This window comes from Scomber japonicus, chromosome 10, assembly GCF_027409825.1.
Source record: "Scomber japonicus isolate fScoJap1 chromosome 10, fScoJap1.pri, whole genome shotgun sequence".
Lineage (NCBI taxonomy): Eukaryota > Metazoa > Chordata > Actinopteri > Scombriformes > Scombridae > Scomber > Scomber japonicus.
In genome coordinates this window covers 7315508-7335723 of record NC_070587.1, presented here as the reverse complement: position 1 = coordinate 7335723, position 20216 = coordinate 7315508, and positions in this window count along the sequence as shown.

Here is a 20216-nt window from a genome sequence, read left to right as displayed (position 1 = left end):
AAGTCTACCAAAGGGGGACCCGGACGACCCAAAAAGACTGCTTTAAAGTTCAAAGAGGGATAACCCCATGTTGACATCAAATCTGTCAAAAGAGGATCAGGAAGCCCTAAAAAGAAAGCATTAAAAAGAGAAGAGGAATATTCTCTGAAAAACAAAATGGAGAACCCAAAAAGAATACTTTACAACCCAGTGAGAGACACCCCATTGTTCATGATGTCATTAAGTCAGCAAAAACAGGACGATGGACACCCTAAAAACTGTACCGCACAAACTAGAGAAGAGTTGAAAAATGAGCCGGAGAGCAAAAGCTGGAATGATGTTAACAGTAAACAAGTCAAAGAGGAGCCAGCAGACCCTGAGACGAATGAAATGTGTCATGTAACAAAGTTTGGGAATTGGGAATTTGAAGGCCTAAAGGCATTTGTTAAGAGAGAGAGAGAGAGAGCCGAGCTTAACTGGACACTATGAGGAGACACCACAAGCCGAGGCAGTTCAAAGCAACACAAGTAAGCCACCTCTCATTTAATCTGTACTAATCCTGCTCAGAGCAGCTAGATGCTCTGCTGAAGACTGTTTAAGCTCACCTTTTCCTTATTAGAATAATAATTCCTTCCCCAGACCAGTACAGATTTGTTTTTAGGATGCAACATGATGCAACATCGTTATAATGACCTGCCTGTCCTGTGCATTTATTAGATGAGATTTAAGTAGATGAAAGGCTAAATGCTGGCAGATAAAGGAGCAATTTCTACTTTATTTTTGTATTCGCTGCTGTAGTATACAATCACTGCATACCTGTAGTTTAGAATATATATGCTCTGTCATGGCTACGAGGCTCATAGCTGTCTTCTGACCTGAGATGAAGCCAGAGAAAATTTATAGCCTGTTGGTAACCATCAATACCTGATCAATACTCCTGACAACAGTTCCTTCTGCACGGTTGTATTCCATGCACATCACTTCTAAACCATACACAAATATACATTAGACCTCAGGGAGATCTCTGTAGTTAAATGTGTCCTCTGTGCAAAGAATTACAATAAAAGTGCAAAACATGGGCAAAAAGGGTTTGAATGAATTTTGTTCATGCTGAATTTTGTTCAGCATGAGCAAAATTCATGGGGTTGGTGTCACTAATTGATACACTTCCTCATTCTAGCTCCAACTCTGCAGGAGAGTCCTGAATTTCACTCCTGTCCATACTGCACAATCTCCTTCACTGAGCCTGGCTTCCTGCAGCAGCACGTCAAGTATCATCTCCGGGGTGAGTACTATGATGTAGTTAGACGAGTGTCCTCTAGATATCAGTCCTCAAAGTATTCTCCAGTACTTGACTGTTCTCTGTGCGCCGCTGCTTTCCAGACTTGACGGCTTTGGTTACCTGAAGAACCTGAGGAATCACTGTCAGAGTTGGCACAACATGTCAGTTCATATCTACAAGGTACACCTGCGATGCTCAGACTGTAGGAGGAGTTTCCATAATTCCTGGAGCTAGGGGCCTCACGAGTATGTCGGTTGGAAATCCAAAACCAGATTTGCTTATCCTGAGTATACAAAGCACAGATCTCTTGTAATAGGTGTTAATTGTTTGGAGTTTGGCAAGATATTGGTAAACCTTACCTCTGCAGAAGCACATGCCTGTACACACTGGTTAAAAACCTCAAAGTGTGGAAAGGCGTTTGCAGTAGACATATGAACATACACACAGGATATCAGCCATATCAGTGTGAGGTGTGCAAAAAGAAATTCTCTGAGATGAGTACTTTGCACTAAACACATGTTCAGGCATACAGGTGAAACACTTTACTCCTGCTCTGAATGTGGGAAGACCTTCCTTTGCGTTCAGATCTTTTAGCAAAAACAAACAGAGCCATTTGCAATCTGCGGCAGGCTTTAGTTGTTCAGAATGTGGTAAGAGCTTCAGCAGCAAAGATTAGTTAAAATATCACCAGAGGATCCACCAAAAGATGCAGTAATGTGGTGAATGTGGACTCAGGGTGTTCAGGTTGCAGGGACTGAAGGTCCATGCCTGACCTCATACAGGATAAAAAGGCCTTATCTCTGCAATGTGTGCAACAAGAGATTCAAATGCCGGAACCACTTATACAACCACCAGCTCATCCATGGTAAGAGGCTGTATACATGCAGCCAGTGTGAAGAGAGCTTTGTGCAATCTGGAGACCTCTACAGGGATAAAAGACGACACTCTGGGGATCAACGCTTTGTGTGCACTGTTTGTTCTGAGATTTATCTGAAAGGGGTCGCTTATCACACACAGCGTGATCCACAGTGATGCACGTTCATACAAGTGTATGCAAAAGATGTGTGCAACAACTTTTCACCTGAAGTAGCCTAAATGTACACAGGAAGATCCATTCAGGGTAAAGGCAATTTGAGTGTCCCTAATGTGATGGTTGCTTCTAACATAGAGAGCAGTTGGCAGGTGTTTTAATAGAAAATCATCAGTCAGACAGAAATCTTAATGATTTAAACCTAGGGCTGGTGTACTCATCCTTGATTAATCGAAGTATTCATTGAGTAGAATATACTTGCAAAAGTTTTTTCCCCTCACTACAACATAGTTGAACGATAGTGTAATAGTCTAATTGAATAAGGCCACTGATAAACTTGACTTTTACACACATGTAGACAATGGACACAACAGAAACGTCATTGTTCACATCCAGATCATCCCTGTCTGACATCGGAATATCTCCCTTTATAAATGTGTGGTTTTACACTGTAAATATAAAGCACATCATCACTTTTGGAGATAGCGTGTTGTTGTTGTTGAAATCACAGCAGTAGAGATCTCATGCATATTTATCACAGCATGAAGACATTATATAAATGCAGGCAGTTGCATATGAGCTCTGAGTTTCTCTTCAAAACTTTACACCTTTGTTGAGATGTGCTGCTTACCTTACTCTTTGTAACTGCCCCTAGAGGGTGTTAATTTTTAGGATGTGCACAATCAACACTCCCAAAGAAAGCAGAACATTTGAGGAAGCCATAATGTGCATGTAACACATTTTAAAAACAAGTGTATATAAGAGGTCTAGTGCTGTACTTTAAACTGTTAGTATAACTGCGTTTCTTGTGACATGCTGCCTTTATTCCAAAGCAAAAATAAGATAATATTGTTGATAGTTCTGTAGCTGATTCTTCTTCCATATTGGTGCTTACTGTGTACGCAGCATGATGCACTATAAATATCAAAACATATTTTGATAACATTCTCAGATATACAAAAACTCATACTGTTGGATTTGTTGCTAAATGTTTTTTTTACACTGTTGGGTTACTAACCTGTCAGACTTGTTTTCAAGCACAATATTTACATTGATCTTTCACTAATTTTTAAAATTGTAAAAAAAAATTGCAATAAATAATACTAATAATGTTTTTCTGAGTATATATGCAAGCATCAGGAAATGTGCAAAAAGAGAAACGTCATACTAGCAAGAGACACTCAAGGAACTGTTTTGCAGCAAAAAAAAAAAATCCTATTTAAAATAGAACACAAACTTGGATTTTCCACATGAGAAAAGAAACCTCGGGGGTGGTCATGAAATGTCTCAAAAAAAAAAAAGAAAACAAAATTAAATCCATGACAAAACTATTTTTAAAAAATGCATGTAAACAATAATGGAAGGAAGATTAATTGCCATTTCAGTCTTTGAGATTACCTTTGAAATGCACTGTTTATCTCGCTGTCTCTCCTGCATTTTATCTCCTTTTTGGATCGGAATAGATATCTACCTCTATAGGGCAGTCATCAGTGGAAAACCTTTCTCACACATTCATTTACACCCAGGATATGCATCACTAGGACAAGGGCCACAACCAAACCTGTCTCGGTCAATTCAGTGGGAATTGGTCTATTATTTTTATGTCCGCAATTACGAGGACAGAGCAGTAACTACGACTCCAGCACAGATAACAAAGATATATTTAGGAGTAAATAATATTGACTGTACCTTTGTTTAAAGCTGGAATCAATACTTCTTAAAGCGTGTCCATTTTTCATTTAGCCGCGTCATGTCTGTGCGGAGGAGGGGCAGAGAGATGAATGGGTGGATCCTCTAATTCCCCCTGTTGCAGTTATCATAATTGTTGAACAACCACGGTTTTTAAAGATCGGGCTCGAGGAGAGGCAGGCCACACAAAGAAAGTTAATAGATTTGGAAAATTGAGATAGATTGCACAGCAGCCGTTTTTGGAGTGTTCCATCGGTGTGGCAGGCAGATGGACAAATATGATCCGGGGATGAGGAAGGGGGAGAAAAAGGGGGGATGAGGGGAGGGGGACGGGGACACTGCAGCACACAAACACAAGGCGGTAGAGAATGCATCCCCAAAAAATAAAGGTGTTCGTGTTCACCCTTCCTGTGTAATGTATGTGTGTGTGTCTGTCTCTCATCTTCTGGTAGCTGATAGCCGGATACATCACAGTTTGAGGCCTACATCAGCTTTAGAGCAGATGAGTCGGCTGATGAATTCTCTCTAAAAGGCCGCATTGAAACAGCAGTAGTTCCTCAGTTGAGGCACCAGGGGGAAATGGATAGCTGTGGAAAGGATGCTTCAGGGAATAGGCGAGCTAAGGAGACATCTCTGGCTCAGAAGTTTGGACCATATTTTAGAACTATGAGAAGGAATATGGCTGTGGTCAGCATTGCAAATAGGAAATATAGATTTTTTTTTTGTGTGTGTGTGTGTAAAGCAGCATCCTATGTCCTCCTCCATCAGAGAGAGTATTGTTCCATCTGATAGTGCTCCCTGTTAAAGACCTCTGACCCTGTCATTTGTCCAGTGAAGATGGCTTTTAGAACCTGTAAAAGATATTTTACAGCAGTGATTTATCCAGAGGGGGCCTATATTTGTTTCCATCCGTTTTGATATCGGTCATTGTTTTCACATTTGATGCATTCAGGCTTTTCTCTGCTCCTCTAAAATCTTTCTCATATCCAATTTTCTCCTTTCCTGTGTCCAATTTTCCCTAATATTCAGATGATTATGGCATGATGCTTTCCTTCCCTCCTTTCACCATTCCTCTCCTGCTCTCATTTTCACCTGATTCTCTTTCGCTCTCCTCCTCATATTCTGACATATGGCTACATGATATGAATGTTTTCAATGACATTATGTTTCATCAGCGCAGATATAGATACACGACAATGACTGAGAGTCTACTGCAAATCATCAACAAATCAAAATGTAAGACCGTACATTTATTTAGCCTTCGCAAAGCCAAATGGCAAAGAACATTTTCAATCTGGCCCTCTTGACAGACAGTTGGTAGTGTTTTAGGTTGCCGCCTGAGAATTGAATTACCTCCATATTGAATCTTATAAAAGTCCAGTTGAGAGGATTTTCTTTTTGTGATGTAATTTGAGCTATCCAATTTTCCTTGTATTTACTGTCTATATTTTTGTCAATTTGGCAGAGGAACACATTGTGTGCGTCGGTGCTGGGTGTCATTGGTGTCGTCACGCTACAGTGGTTTTGGTGTTGGCTGGCCTCGGAGGTCAGTGTGTGGGAAGAGACGGTGGCTCTGCGGGGCTTTGCGGTGGCTCTTGGCCTGTCCCTTTGGGCTCCGGCAGGCCCACATCCACTCCTCTCATTCATGAAAGGGTCAACACACGGGTCAAAACACACCGCTTGACTCCTCGCAACACACTGGTGCGTGGGCGTAGATGAAACTGCGTATTTTGTGAACCTTTGGTAAGCTGCAGCTGGTAGCGGCTCTTACTACTCTCCCTCTCAAGTCCAAATGTGCCTAAAAGCATGGCTCACACAAAGGAAGGAGAGAGAAAACGCCATTAAGTTGTGTTGCATTGAGTGCTGAGAGTGGGCTGCCGAGGTAGAAATAAAAGGATGGAAAGATGCTGTTTATTCCCTCTTAGTACCACCACATTGACAGGTTGGTCAAGAGGTAAGGAAGATTTCTCTCGACTTAAGTAACTTCTAATGCTAGCATTGAGAAATGATGTAGGTTTATATGACTACTGTGTCCCCCACCAAGCAAGTTACTATCGTGGTGACTGCTGGTCTCTTGACCACGGCCTCCCTCCTCCTCTCATCCCGCTGTAACCTCTTGCTCCCTCTGTCTCTTTAGTGGAGGGATAGAGATGTGGAGGGCGAGAGAGACTGACAGTGTGCGCTCCCCTGCTCAGTAAATATGAACTGCACCCAGCAGACAGACTCATTCATCACAGGGGAAAGAGGGGGGAAAAGGGGGTGTAGAGGCAGGGTGGAGGGATACAGAAAGGACTAAGAGAAATGTCCAAAAGACAGAGAGAGAGGGAGGAAGAGGAGGAAGAAGAGAAGTGGGAGGAATAGGAAGCAGATGGAAAGAGGATGAAAGAAAGGAAAATGTTCTGGGTGAGATGAGTGGGAGAAAGAGATAACAGGCTGAAAAGGGGTAGAGAAGCCAGGATGATTGAAGGATAAATAAAGGATAGCGGATGTGCGGATGGGGAGGCGAAACCTCAAGCGTGGGAGAACTGATGAAATATAGGAGGACATTTTATATCTCATTATCGGGAGATCTCTGTGTTGTGATTGCTGCCTTTAAGCAGCTTGTTATGAAAGTAAGATCAGTTTTGCTGCCCTACAGTCAAGAAGCTCATGTTTCACTCTGACTTGTTGCTTCTCACATTTTGACCTTGAATATGCATTTCATGATATGTAAGTGATCTGAAGGTCATGATGCAGCACTGCACCAAGTTTAAGTGGAAGAGCATGTTAGAGATGAGATTTATTTTTTAAATTAAAGCTTCCTTTACTTAAACCATCAAGTATTTTATGAGTAAATACATTTTTCATCCTGTCAACTAATTGCATCAATGTGTTGGTCCATCTCTCTTTTGTCTTCCCCTGTATGTGAGCAGTTCTCAGCACCAGTTCCATTGGTTCCTACTGAAGATATATGGGTTATAATACTATCTATTTTTCAAAAAGGGTAAATAATTTCCTAAAACAACTTCACACTGCAAATTAAGCAAACATTACTCACACAGAATGAAATAGTACATTTGTTTGGGGACTACTTTCAGCCACTGATTCGGTGTGTTAGCAACTAATTACAGCACAGCAATGTGTATGGGACTCACTATAATAAACAACTGCTGATTGGGCCGTGACCTAAAGCAGTGGTGTGACTCGCTGATGTGTTTTTAATAGTTTTTGAGAGAGGAACAAGCTGACTGTTTGTCTTTTGGGATTTGTTGACAGTAAGAAAAATATGATCAGAATCAATCTTTAATTTTGTATATTTAAGTGAATTCAGGAGGAAATGTAAACATTTTGAAACAAACTAATCTCAGAAAAATACACATTTCTCACTAAATGAAGATCTTTGTGTGTGTTTTACAATGAAAAAATAATATTTTACCTGTTTTTTTTAGACTTTTAGTTTTTTAAACCAATTTTCACAGAAAGATTGATGCATTTTTAATTTCTTTAGGAAGCAAATTGAGTTAAAGCTCTAATGTGTAATGCCTTTGAACCAGTGCTAGCATTCAAAACAAAGCTCTGACAGACAGCAATGCACAAGATAATATTTGATTAAGGAGAGACACACACAGTAGTTACTGTATATTGATTATTGGCTCACTCTGAGTGGTAAACAAATCAGTTTATCTTTTGGTGCTTGGTGGAAGTGATTTGTCACAGGGATGAACATTAATACTGTAAATGTGCATTATTTGAGCCTCTATGTACTCTGCATTGTGTCACTGTATTACTCATACACAGTATATTCAGGCACAAATGAAAATGATTTCTACTTGTGTCCAGTGTCGCCCTGTTTAAGTACTTGTCAACGAATACATCTTGTTATGAGCGTCCTTTACAAGTTGTCATGTACAAGTGAGCCAGATATTTATTTAACTCAAAGTTTGAATGTTCCTATTACATATCACACCAAATGCAAGTAGACAAAATACAACAAAATATTTCTTGAAAATCCGGTGTCCTGTGCCCTTTCTGGTCCATGTCCTCGATTTCCAACAACTTCCCCCTCTTCACTCCCACCAAAACCACCTCCTCTCCATCTTTTTCCACTCTGCAGAAAGACAGGAGAGAGGGAAGATGATGTGTGACAGATGCCATATTTCGACTTTCTGTCAGGGAGATTAATATTGACACAGTGTGTTTCTTACCAGGGGCTTGTTGACTGTGTGTGTTGGGCTTTGATTTCATTATCCTCTGCTCAGCCACTTTTTTCTTAAGAATCAGACAATAACAGATGTGGCGACTGAAATATAGACACTGATATTGGAGGGGCTGAGTGAACAAGTCATATTGCTGGGTGGGTCGGCCATCAGTCCTGTTTGCTGTGGAAGTGTAAACCCCCAGAGGATACCCAGAGCACAGAGACCCTTCAGTTTTATTAACCCCTTCAGCTCCAAAATAGCGAGGCCCGTAAGCGGCTGTAAATACCATAACACACATATGAAAATGTGCATCGGTTAGAGCTCAGCAATATATTGATATAATAATGTGATATGAGACAAGTGGTGGAAAGCAAGTACAATCCCGGGGTATTGACATGATTCTTTTCATTTCTGTCTATCATAGAGTTCAGAAGCAAGTATTCTTTAAACTCCACTACCTTTATTTCACTACTTTGTAAATGAAGTCGTTAAAAATGTATTTGATAACATAAAATATGATGCGTTGTTATACAATGAATATGAACATTTTTAAAAATCTGATAGAATTAAGATGTCTGCTGATAGACTTTTCAACAAAAGCAAACATTTTGATCATTTAAGGATCCTTTAAATTCATTTTTTAAGCACTGCAACCAAAATTTGAACTGAGCGAGACATTTCATTTAGACTTGGAGTATATCACTGGTGAAACTTCAAATTCATGTCAGTTAACATACACACTGATAAGAGTATATCTGGTATATCTGCAAGCTAATATCTGATGATATATTGGTCTATCTCTAATGTGACTAACTCCACTTCAGCTCATCTAAATATTAAAATGCTGCTTATACATTAATGCAACAGAATAAGTGAAGATTTACTTGTCACTCAGGTGTTCCTCCATGCTCATTTGTTGTTGTTGCTTTCCTTCTTTCCTTCTTTCCCTTTTCATTTTCTTTTCCTGTCTCATACTGTTACTGTCTTAGATACCTGCTATATTACATAAGTACGTAATAAACTCAATCAAGGTAATTCAAATGTTATTCCTTTGTTGATGTGAGCAATCTACAAGTGGCTTCATGTCTCCAGGCCAAAGCTCACCGGCCTTCATCTCTCACTTGTAAGCCTCTGAGAACTTTCTGGCAATTATCGAAACATTTCTGAGGTGGATACAAAAGATGGATCCTACAGCTTCCTGATTTTGTAATTTCAAAGCGTGAGGCTTGCTGTTAGTGGGAGAATAAAATCAATAGGCCTCTCTGGAGAGGTGTAGGTATAGGCTTGTAGTCCTATGATATGAGAGAGGATCCGAAACAGGAAACACAGCCGAAGGAGGAGGAAATGGGGAGGAGCAAAGCAGCTTCAGCAAATAAACAAATAGAAAGGCAAAGTAGGAGAGATAATGCAAGAAGGAGACAAGAGACCGATGGGGGAAACAGTTGTCGCCAGAGACTTTTATTGACTCCCCCCAACCCCCCCCCCCCCCACACACACACACACACACCCCCTCCACCCTCTGTCCACGTGACTACCAGATAAATTCACACAGAGAGGGAGAGTGAGAGAGAGAGAGAGAGAGAGAAAAAGAGAGTGAGAGAGAAATGAGAAAATAAATTACTCTGGAAAGATATGACGATAGGCTACACGCGGCTTTAAATCTAAAAGGGAATTCGCGACACACTCGACCAATTTGTCACTGTGCTTTTTGCCTCTTTTCATTTCTTTTTTTGGTACCCCCCCCCCCCACCCCCCCTCTTATTATTTTTCACCCCTTCAATAGCCCGATGCCCCTAATTTACCCCACTTTTTCACATGTAGGCCTGTCCAATTCTTCTTCACTCTGTTTTTCAAATCTCTTCTTCAGGATAGTGCAGGTATCTTGGCATTGTTATGTGAGGATATATGATCTTTTCTTTTCTTTTCTTTTCTTTTTCCTTTTAACCTACTTGATCCAGTCATAAACGGTGTTTCCCCGCATGTCCAACACTTTATTTGTCTGTAATTTATGACAAACCCATAAATCCATCCACCCGAGCTTCAGTTTTTTTCTCCAATAGGTTTCCCTTCATCTGTAACTACAATCAGATATCAGATCTGTGCCGCCTCCTCCTTCTCCTTCTCCTCCTCCTCCTCCTCCTCCTTCTCTCTCTCCTCCTCTGCAAACACAGGTCTATCAAAATCTGAGAGAAAGGAGGAAATGAGATGCATTGTAAAAAAAAAAAAAAAAAAACTAAAAAAAACGAGCAAGCCAACGGTAAAGAATGGCTGGAAAAGAGGTGGAAGAATGGAATGGAAAAGAGAAAAGAAAGAAAACGCAGACTTAAAGTATACCCCCCTCTCTTTTATTTAATTTAGACGCCAGGCGAAAATCGATCCTGCCATTCGATACGCAATCCGAATCAAGGCGAATTAAGCGGGCGGAAATTAACTCTGAAAATATTTTTGATGGAGTGGCTTGTAGTCTCTCGGCCAAATGGACTGCAAAGTGGAACAAATGACAGGGGCCTAGTGGTGGAGACAGCGCCGCTCCATCTTCCATTAGGCCGTAATGGGATAGGTCCAGCCCCCTAGCTCGACTCGGCTGCATTAATCAAAACAGCCGCTATATGAAGATTTATGGTTCTCCACTCCAGCGAAGCCGGAGCCGGAGCCAGTTCTCGGTGTGTATGTTTGAAGGAGGGGGTCGAGAGTCTCTCTCACTCTCTCTCCTTCTCTCTCTCACTCTCTCTCTCATCCTCTCTCCATCCATCCTATAGACTTTGCCCCTACTGTGGTCCTATACACAACATGCGTGTCGCGCCTTTACGCACACACACGCACCTTTAATCCAGAGACTGTGTAATCGCATCTTGTCATTTTTTGTCAACAGGCGTGTCAAGCCCTGATTCTTTTGTTGACTGTATAATATACCTGTAATAGCCAGTCTACATGCATATGAGCATGCTTAATCAAACATTGTGTTAAATGATGTGATGGGAAATAAAAACTTAAAAAAAGGCTAGAGATGACCTTCAGATGGCTTAATCACAAATAAAAAGGCATTTAAAAACGCATCACCTTTACACCTCCCTTTTTAAACATCTGTATTATGTATTACATCTCCTTGTGTTTGATGCCTCATAAAAATTAAAAATGTCAGTCATCTCCAGATTACAGTGGTGTTGTGGGTTGCCTTCCACTCAACCCTGATTAGGTGTTTTGATTTGTTGTTTAGTAGTTTGCAGTGTTTTCAGGGGCTTTCCTGAGCAACTTCTCCCCTCTGAATCTCCGGGCTGTATGGTTTGCCCGTTGTCACCTCTTACCCATCCAACATAACAAACAGCAGACAAACAAAATGGGCATCCTCTGGCGTTCAGTAGTGAGACTTTAGATTACAGCCGGTATTGCAGCAGCTCCTCTCTCCATGGCAGCCTATTAGGAGCATATAGCCCGGTGAGCAGGCCACTGCTGTGACGAGCCAAAGGGACAGACAGGGGGAGACAGTGTGACGGAGAAGAGTGTGGCGGCTCAAGTAGATTGGAGCTGGGATCTATCCAAAAAACTTCAGCCAAGTTTTGATGAGATGAGACTGATCGGACCTACTGCTGAGAGACCCTGTTTTACTTTCTTTTTTCGCCCCCTCTCTCTCTCTTTTTCTTTCTGTGTGTGTGTGTGTGTGTGTTTCTGCAGGAGGGGGGAGGATGGATGAACTCTTCCCAATAGACAGATCACACCTCTATCTATTCACACACACAATTCTCTATTACCTAACTTTCACAGCTCTTTCCTATTCTCCCCTCCCTTAACCCCTGTATCTAGTCAGTGTTTTTTTCCCATTATTTGTGTCGCCTCTTTTTCTCCTCCATCTAGCTCCCTATCTTATTCCACTTCAGCCTCTGTATTCCCCCATTCCCCGTCCTCTGGCCTCTAACTCTCCCATGCGGATAACCAAACCACCATGGAGACATCTTTATATCCATCTATCTATCTCTCCTTTCCTTTTGCCCTCCCTCTTTTCCCCTTTTCCTTTCTTCTCCCTCTTTTCCTCGCGAGCAAAGGGGAAGCTCGCTGCCAGTTTCAGTCTGCCAAAGGGTTTATTTAAATTAGAAACGCTTCAATCTCCTCACTCCCCCTCTTTCCCTTCTCTCTCTCTCTCTTTCTCTTTCTCTCCCTCTCATTCGCTTTCTACCTCTTTCAGTGGGCTGGAGTTGACACCCACCTTTCCTTGCCGACAGCCCTCTGGGGTCCCGTCAATGCCAGGCAACTTTGTTTTGTAGATGGAAGTGGTGGAAAGCAAGGTTGGAAGGAGAGAGGAAATGAGGGAAAGGAAAAGTAGAGGTGGGAGAGTGGGAGTTGGAGAGGGGTCAGGGGAGACCTGTTAGTCAGTGTACTTTAGTTCCTTCTTCCTCTCACGGCTCATTCCACCCAGATTAGGACCTGTAAATGGCTTTAGGCTACCCAACCTGGCTTTGGATCTCCCCATCTCTTAGGAATACAGGCATATTACCTTTTACTTTCTTATTATCACACTCACATTTATCTTGTCCTAAAGCTCTCAGCTCTGTTGCTTTTGTTTATTTTACATTATTTTCCAGAAGTACATTTTCTTCTCGTTCCTACACAGCGTCATCCAGTCGTTGCCACATATCTCCTCTACTAACCAGGAAGGGTCAGCCATCACACCTAATCATCTCCTCTGTTAACAGTGACCCATCTCCCCCGATAATCCTTCCATCTTTCCTCCCCGAGCTCTAATCCCCCTCTTACGCACCCCACTCCCTCCCCTCCTTCTAACCCATTAACACACAATTATTTTGGGGGGCCGACACGGACGCAGGGGAGGAAACGAGGTGTGGAGAACACAGAGAGACTGTCTCTCTAATGGCTGAGTGACACCAGACGAGCTCATAGATCATGAAGATTATTAATACCACTGTTAAACACCCCACTCAAGGACCGCCACGAACCGCACATACGGACACACAGAACCAAAACGCGCGCACACACCCACATTCTCAGACCCCTTCATATCTCATTCCCAGCACACATCTTCATATGAGCTGTCATTCATGCTTGGTGAATTGGCATCAATTTCATTTGAGTCATTTAAACAATGCCGGGTGCTCATTACAGCGTGTGGTTGAGGGGTAGAATCAGATTTACAATTACAACTCTCATTGGCAGCGTAGGCTATTATTCATGAGGTTGTTTCCTTATGATTCGCCTCCTGCAGTATTTCTAATGACGGTAATTCCAGGTTTGATCTGATTATCGTGTATACAGTGAGGTGAGAGATTCTCTGTGACTTGCCGGTAATGACCAGGGAAATGTAGCCTTTATATGGCGGTGGGGGCCCATCTAGGGAGAGGAGATTGAAAGGCAGGGAGAGAGAGAGAGTGTGTATGCATGTGTGTGTGTGCGTGTATGCGTGTGTGCATCAATGACCTGTCCGTTTAACCGGTAGGGTTCTGGGGAGATGGCAGGGGGAGCAAGGCGTCCCAGGAGAGCAGGGTCTGGGGAAATCACACTCTCACTTTCACCAAACAACCTGGAGGCTGCATGGCAGCTGGCAGCAGCCAATACACACACTCCCACTCTCCATATCCTAGTTTATATGCAAAGAGACTCCTAAACACACTGGATCTGTGATGTGTTCCCCCCTATAAAAAAATCTGAATGTAGTGAGCACATCTAGCTCCTGAATAATCTGATCTCAAATACATAGAGAAAGGAATCATAATCTTAACCGAATGCAGAATCTATTATTGATCATATTCATTGTTAGTTTTGTTTTGTGCTCTGTTAAAAAGAAGTAGAAGAAGAAAAAAGACTTTTCACAGAATCTGTAACTTCCTAAATGTGAAGGTCACACTTGCAGGAGCCAATAACAGAAGCAGTTTCCAGGGGTGTAAAAGCTTACTTTAGTGTTCTACTGCTCCATTAGCTGATCTCAGGTCTCCGTGTGAGCTCTGTTGGTGCCAGCTCATTGATTCCTTAACTAATCACTCTAATTAAAATGCCTTTTATTCATTCAATGGTTTACATGGCAGCCTAGTCGCATTTAAGGATCAATTGCCACACACGTATACAGAAATATGTCAACAATTTCATTAAATGACCCACTGTTTTTTGACAAGGATTTATATTTGTATATCTGCATGTATCTTTTTTTCAACAGGTTTCAACATCTTGCACTTTAATTAATTCAAATAATGTCAGATTTAGCAAATTCAAGGCCTACAGAACATGCAGTTTATGTAGCTACCAGCTGAGTGCTCCTTACAATACTTTGTCACCTGAGGAAATGAGTTTCCTTTTTATGCTGCTTGTTATAAATTGGTCTCTTTGTCCATGAGTGATTCAAGCACAAAGAATTTACACCCTCATTATTTGCAGAAATTAGAATAGTATAGTCATTAAATAATTAAATAAGGCTGCCAAAGAATTATACATTGTCTCAAGCTGTCTTCTTTTGATGGATGTCTGTTTATGACTCGTTCCGCCAAGAAATTCCTACAACATTTCTTTCCTGATAATATATCAATTTATCAGCAGAGATTTTTATGTTAATTTCCTCCCTCCCCCTCGTCCCCCTAAAATAAAGTATCTCACTCCCAAACGATCTCGAACTAATTAAGCAAGCGTTAATTAAAAATTCGAGAGAGGATAAACGTGGTAGAATTGTTATGGAAACGTTGAAGTTAATCAGGCTTTCAAATTATTGATAACATCCTTAGAACAGTGATCGATAGGGAAGACATTAAGTGGCAAAATAAAGCAGCAGCATTCTGATTTGATGGGTGTGTGTGTGCGCGTAAAGCAATGTGCAAAAACAATTAGGCCCATAATACATAATATTAGTCCGCGTGACAAATAGGATATCTTTTGTGTCACTCCAAACTTGCCTGGGTGCACGTGCGAGTCCGTGAGGCGTGCGTGTGAGCGTGTGCGCGTGACTTAGTGCACGGTGTATGTGTGTGTGTGGGGGGGTGCTCTGGTTATCACACAGACGCCATTAATCAAATGTGTGCGTTCAAATTGCGCTGTGAACTCCAAGAGACCGAGATATTGACGTCTGTTTATATGAATATTTCCCCTCTTTGCAGGCTTTGTGCCTACTTTAAAAGCAGCCTGCTTCCCCGTGTGTTTACATGTTTCTCCCCTGCCTTGCATGTCTGTTTACGCCGGTGTCAGAGCCTGTGTGGCATGTACTTACAAGGCGCTTCATCATCCCACCAGCGATAGGAGCAATTCACCCATAAAGTGGGTCTTTCGCCCATAAATAATATTCAAGTCGCTCTATTGTTAAGTGAAAAGTTGACTGGTGTTTGATTTTTTTCTTCTTTTTTTTTTCTTCTTCTTCTTTTCCGCGGCGACCTCGGGTTAGGACTCATACATCACGGGATGACAGCTATAGAAAGGCCCTAAATTAGCAACTAAATCGAATATTGATCAGCTATGTGCGGCCCTGCGAGTCGCCTCCTTGCCGTTTTTTTCCCGAAAGAAAGAGAGAAGGGGGTTTGGGGGAGGTGGGAGGGTGAAAACGAGAGATAGAGGAGGAAGGGGGGGGGGGTTGCTTCTCTCTCTCTCTCTCTCTCTCTCTCTCTCTCTCTCTCTCTCTCTAGCTCCTCTTTCTCCCTCTAAGTGTTTGTGTGTGTTATTGTCAGTTGCTTTAGACTCAAAATGTTAAAAACGGTCTTAAAAGTGGACGTTTAGTTTAATATAATATATGCAGTTTTTACATTTATAAGCAAATGAGGCAATAACAATACGAATCTCTGTTTGTTTCACGGGGGCAACCAAAGTCCTGGTCAGTTCATTTTATGCTTTTAGCCGCCCATCTCTCTTGGTTACATCCTCCATATCTGTCCATTTCCCCCTCAAGTATTGCTCCTTATTGTTTACATAAAGTTCAAATGAAGTCCCTCATTACCCGCTCGCCTATTGGCTCTTGTTATGGATCATTGACTGTGTTGGCGCTGTTGCATCGACTTCCCCCTTATCCCTGCTGCTGGGACGAGTGGGAGGTCGGCGGCGCGCACATGCTCTCACTGCAGGGACGCGTTTGATGAAACGATCAAGAGCGCTCGCTCTCTCTCTCTCTCGGGAAGCGTTGTGTGTCCGGGGCGGCGATGAACCAAGCCCAAGGCCGGGGGAGTGGGTGGTCAAGGTTGCGCCGGGTCAGTGAGATTAGCCCCGGCATGCTCTTTTAACAAAGGGCCGGATCGTCAGGTGCCGCCAAGTCAGGATCAAAGTATTGGGTGTAGGACAAGTGGGGCGTAAGACAGGGATGAGCTGCGGATTACAGCGGGCTAATTGGAAAGGATGCTTTCAGTCCATTAGTAGGTGCTCAAATATAAGGCCTTTTCTTAGATCTTGTGGTTTCCTCGTTTCTGACCAGGACCTTACTTTCACTGTATGCTACTTTTAGGGTGGTAAAAGAAACAGCAACATCCTCTGTTACAAGTAAAAGTAAATTTTAAGTGTCAAACGTAAGCACTCACTATGTAGGATGCCTCCTTTCAGAGTGTTATATTATTACCATAGCCGTTTATTAATATGTAAGTAGCATTTGGAGTTGGTTTAAACTACTTTGTATACTTTTGGGTAGTTTAATCCGTAACAATTTATCAGTTTATAGTATAATGTAAATAGCTGTCAAATAAATTACCTCTGAAATTATGGAAAGTTCAGTACCAAAATACACTTGCCTACTTCCCACTGTTCGTAAGCAAAAAAGATGGCTGGGTGAAAACTTGTCTTAAAAGGGTTTTGGGAACATTTCTTACTCAGTTTTTGACAAGGTTAACATTATAAGTAACTAGATCCCGTTGTATTATACCATGATCCCACTTTACAGTTGCATCCCAATAAATCATCACAAGCTTGGATGTGGCCTACACTATGTCCCTGAACTGATACAGCTTCAGCACTGAACACTGCAGTGTCCCTGGTGATACTTGTGCTTCGCTGTCCAGGGTGCTGAATCGTCCAGAGCCACCGTGGGCCCATGTTCGCTGTCCAGGGTGCTGAATCGTCCAGAGCCACCGTGGGCGCATGTTCGCTGTCCAAGGTGCTGAAACCACACCGACCCGCACTCTTTTCGTGTTTAACTAATCAAAATCTTACAAAGCAAACCATCTCGTGCTCCATTTGCATGTATTTTATATGCCTTCTTAAGCTCGATCTACTTAATGAATCACCAGTTTAGCTACTTTTAGGACAAGTCAATAAAATATCCGATAAACGCCCATCCGTATATCCAAACTAACCGAAAGCCACAACTCATCCTGACGGGGTCGCATAGCAACCACGTCGTTTAGCTCGGGACTTCACATGCTTTGCCATTTCAAGACCCACCCACACACCCCCCAAAAAAGCACATTTTCTCGTTTAACAATTTTGTCACCCAGTCTCAGAGGATATTTGTGTCATAATGCGCTTTCTATAACCATCAAAATAAGCGATAAGCACTGCGATAGTACTTTTTCATTGTCATAACATGGAGCTTAGAGCCGTACTGCTTGACAGTATAATTATATTGAACTATATTATAAAGACTTGTAATCGAGCAGGGAGACAGAGAGCTACAGAGGGAGGCAGATGAAGTTTTGTCAGCGCGCGCCCCTCCCTCCTTCCTTCACGCACCTCTCGGGCTACTAGCAGCTCTTCAGAAATCTGCTCGAGGACATTCCGGGAACCATCTGTTTCCGGCAGAGCACCGGGCGCGGGGCATGCAGGAAGCTAAACTCACAAATTTGCGAGGAAAGGTGGTTGTCTGCCAATGCGCTTGTTGTGAAATATCTCCCCCCCCCCCCCCCCCCCCCTCCGTTTAAATCCCTATCTGTCGTGTCGTACACCTATAAGAAGAAATAAAGTGTAGCAGAACATAACGGAACAGCAGCCTGATAACTCCGCACAAGTAGAGATTGTCAAATGAGTGTACTTTGCGAGATAGCTTTGGGAAACTGTTTGTGCTACAGTTTATTATATGACTACCTCTTCACCTTCACACTGGTACAATCAACTGTTTGTTAAGGTTAGTCCACGCAAACCCATAACAGGTGTTCTTGTTCTCTCTCTTGCTCTGTGTGTGCGTTTGATAGAGAGAAAGAATGACGGGAGGTAGTGTCAGGGTAAACTGGCAGAGAGACAAACCAATCTCCACCTCTTTGATGAGAAGTGCCCTGGGCATTTGCAGCACAGACTGCAATACTGTACTGTGGAGAGGATGTGATCTTTCCACCTTTCTGCTATTATCACTTCAGTTGTGATCTAATTTAAACTAGACAAATCCATCCTCGTGGCCTGTTCCTAGTTTTAGCCTATTTTAAGCAAATTAGTTTAAAACCTGCAAAATGACGTCCGTTACATTCAAACTCTTGCCAAACAAGTTTACACAATGATTAGGCTTATCACCGTCAGATAAATGTCTGTGTTTCACAGTATACACATTTTTTAAATCTGGTGTCTGGCCTGACATTCCTGCGCTGCCGCACTGGCACTGCCAAAGATAAGTATCAACCCAGTGAAAGTCGGAATAAAGCTGTTGTAATTTTCGTTGTAGAACTGTGAATATGTAACTTTATTTAGTTTTTTTTTTCAGGTGGCAAGCATTTTGATTTCAAGTATGGCCAGTTTATCCAAATAGCCTATTTGGGTATTTGGCGTGAGCAGCCACTGACGGTCGGCCTACGTCATGAAGCACGTGTCGTTAGTGTTTTTGTAATTGCTCTCACTGCCAGAAGGGGGCGACAAAAGTTCTGCAAGTTCTGCACTGCAGGCTTTAAGTAAAAGCTAACCAGCTATTGGTTTAAAGCAAGGGTATTGTCAATAACACAGTGGCACTGTTGGTGAATTTTGGGGAAGAAAAATGACAAGATCCCCGCTTGCTTCCTTTTTAGGAGGTGTGTTTCCCCTTCCCCTGCAAACATGAGGTGACAGGCCTGCAGAATCACCTGAGACCAAAGCAACGTGCAGACACTTCACAGTGAGTGGAAAGTGTTAACAGGATCTTAGCCTGAGGCCAAGGAAAGAGATTTCTATTATGTGAGCTTGTGTGTGAATAGGACGTATCTGTCTTCACTATGTTTAACATGGTTTTCTCTACGGTACTTTATGTATATTTGTGATATAAATTCACATGTGTTGTGGAAGGTATTTGGAGTGTTTACAAAATATAATATAAAATGCACATAGACAATATGCTTGTTGGACATTATAAAGAAAAAAAACAGATGCCAGAACAGAATTTAAAAAATATGTCAAAGTAGGCTAAATAAATAACTTTCTCAGCTTTAGAAAACATTTTTGCAGTTGCTCATTTACAGAAGTATGACCTCTCACTGAGTCTACAAACGGCAGGGGATAGACAAAATAATGTAAACTGATCATAGAACACAAGTTATTCTTTAAATAACTTAATCACAATTACAAACACTTGTATCGTGTTAAATACAATGCCAATTAGCAGCAGTCTTCAGCTCTAAAACAAGTCTTTCAATTAGCACTTTGATCTGTGAGTTTTCAGAGTAACATAAGGCAACTTGCAGAGCTCCAAAGAAGCCATGACATTTGCGGAAAATTTTCAGGTGTATCTTTAAACAAAAATCCATTTAAAAACTAATTTAATCAGTCCAAGGGAACAATGCTGACAAATATTGGCAATTGCCAGGCCAACTAATGTAAGCTACATGATCACTGTCAGGCTTTTGATGATAACGTAGTGGTTATTTTTTCTAACCCTTGTATTTGTTCATAAGCATTATGTATGTTTCTCTTTGCCATATTGCAGAGGCTCGGAGAAGGATGTTATCACATTTAGAGAGTGATATTGATTAATGGGAACCTTTTTGTCACACACCGAGGACACGGAAGACTGATCACTAAAGATCAAAACAAAGGAGAGAGCCAGGTTAGAGCAAACGACGAACAACAATAAGCACAACTGACAATGGCAGATGCAGCTTTGTTAGCCAGAACAAGACCGGAGAAGTAAAGAAAGAGAGGAAAGAGAGACAAAAAAGATCTAGAAAATCAAGCAGAAAAGTACGAATGGGAAGAGAAAGACAGAAGT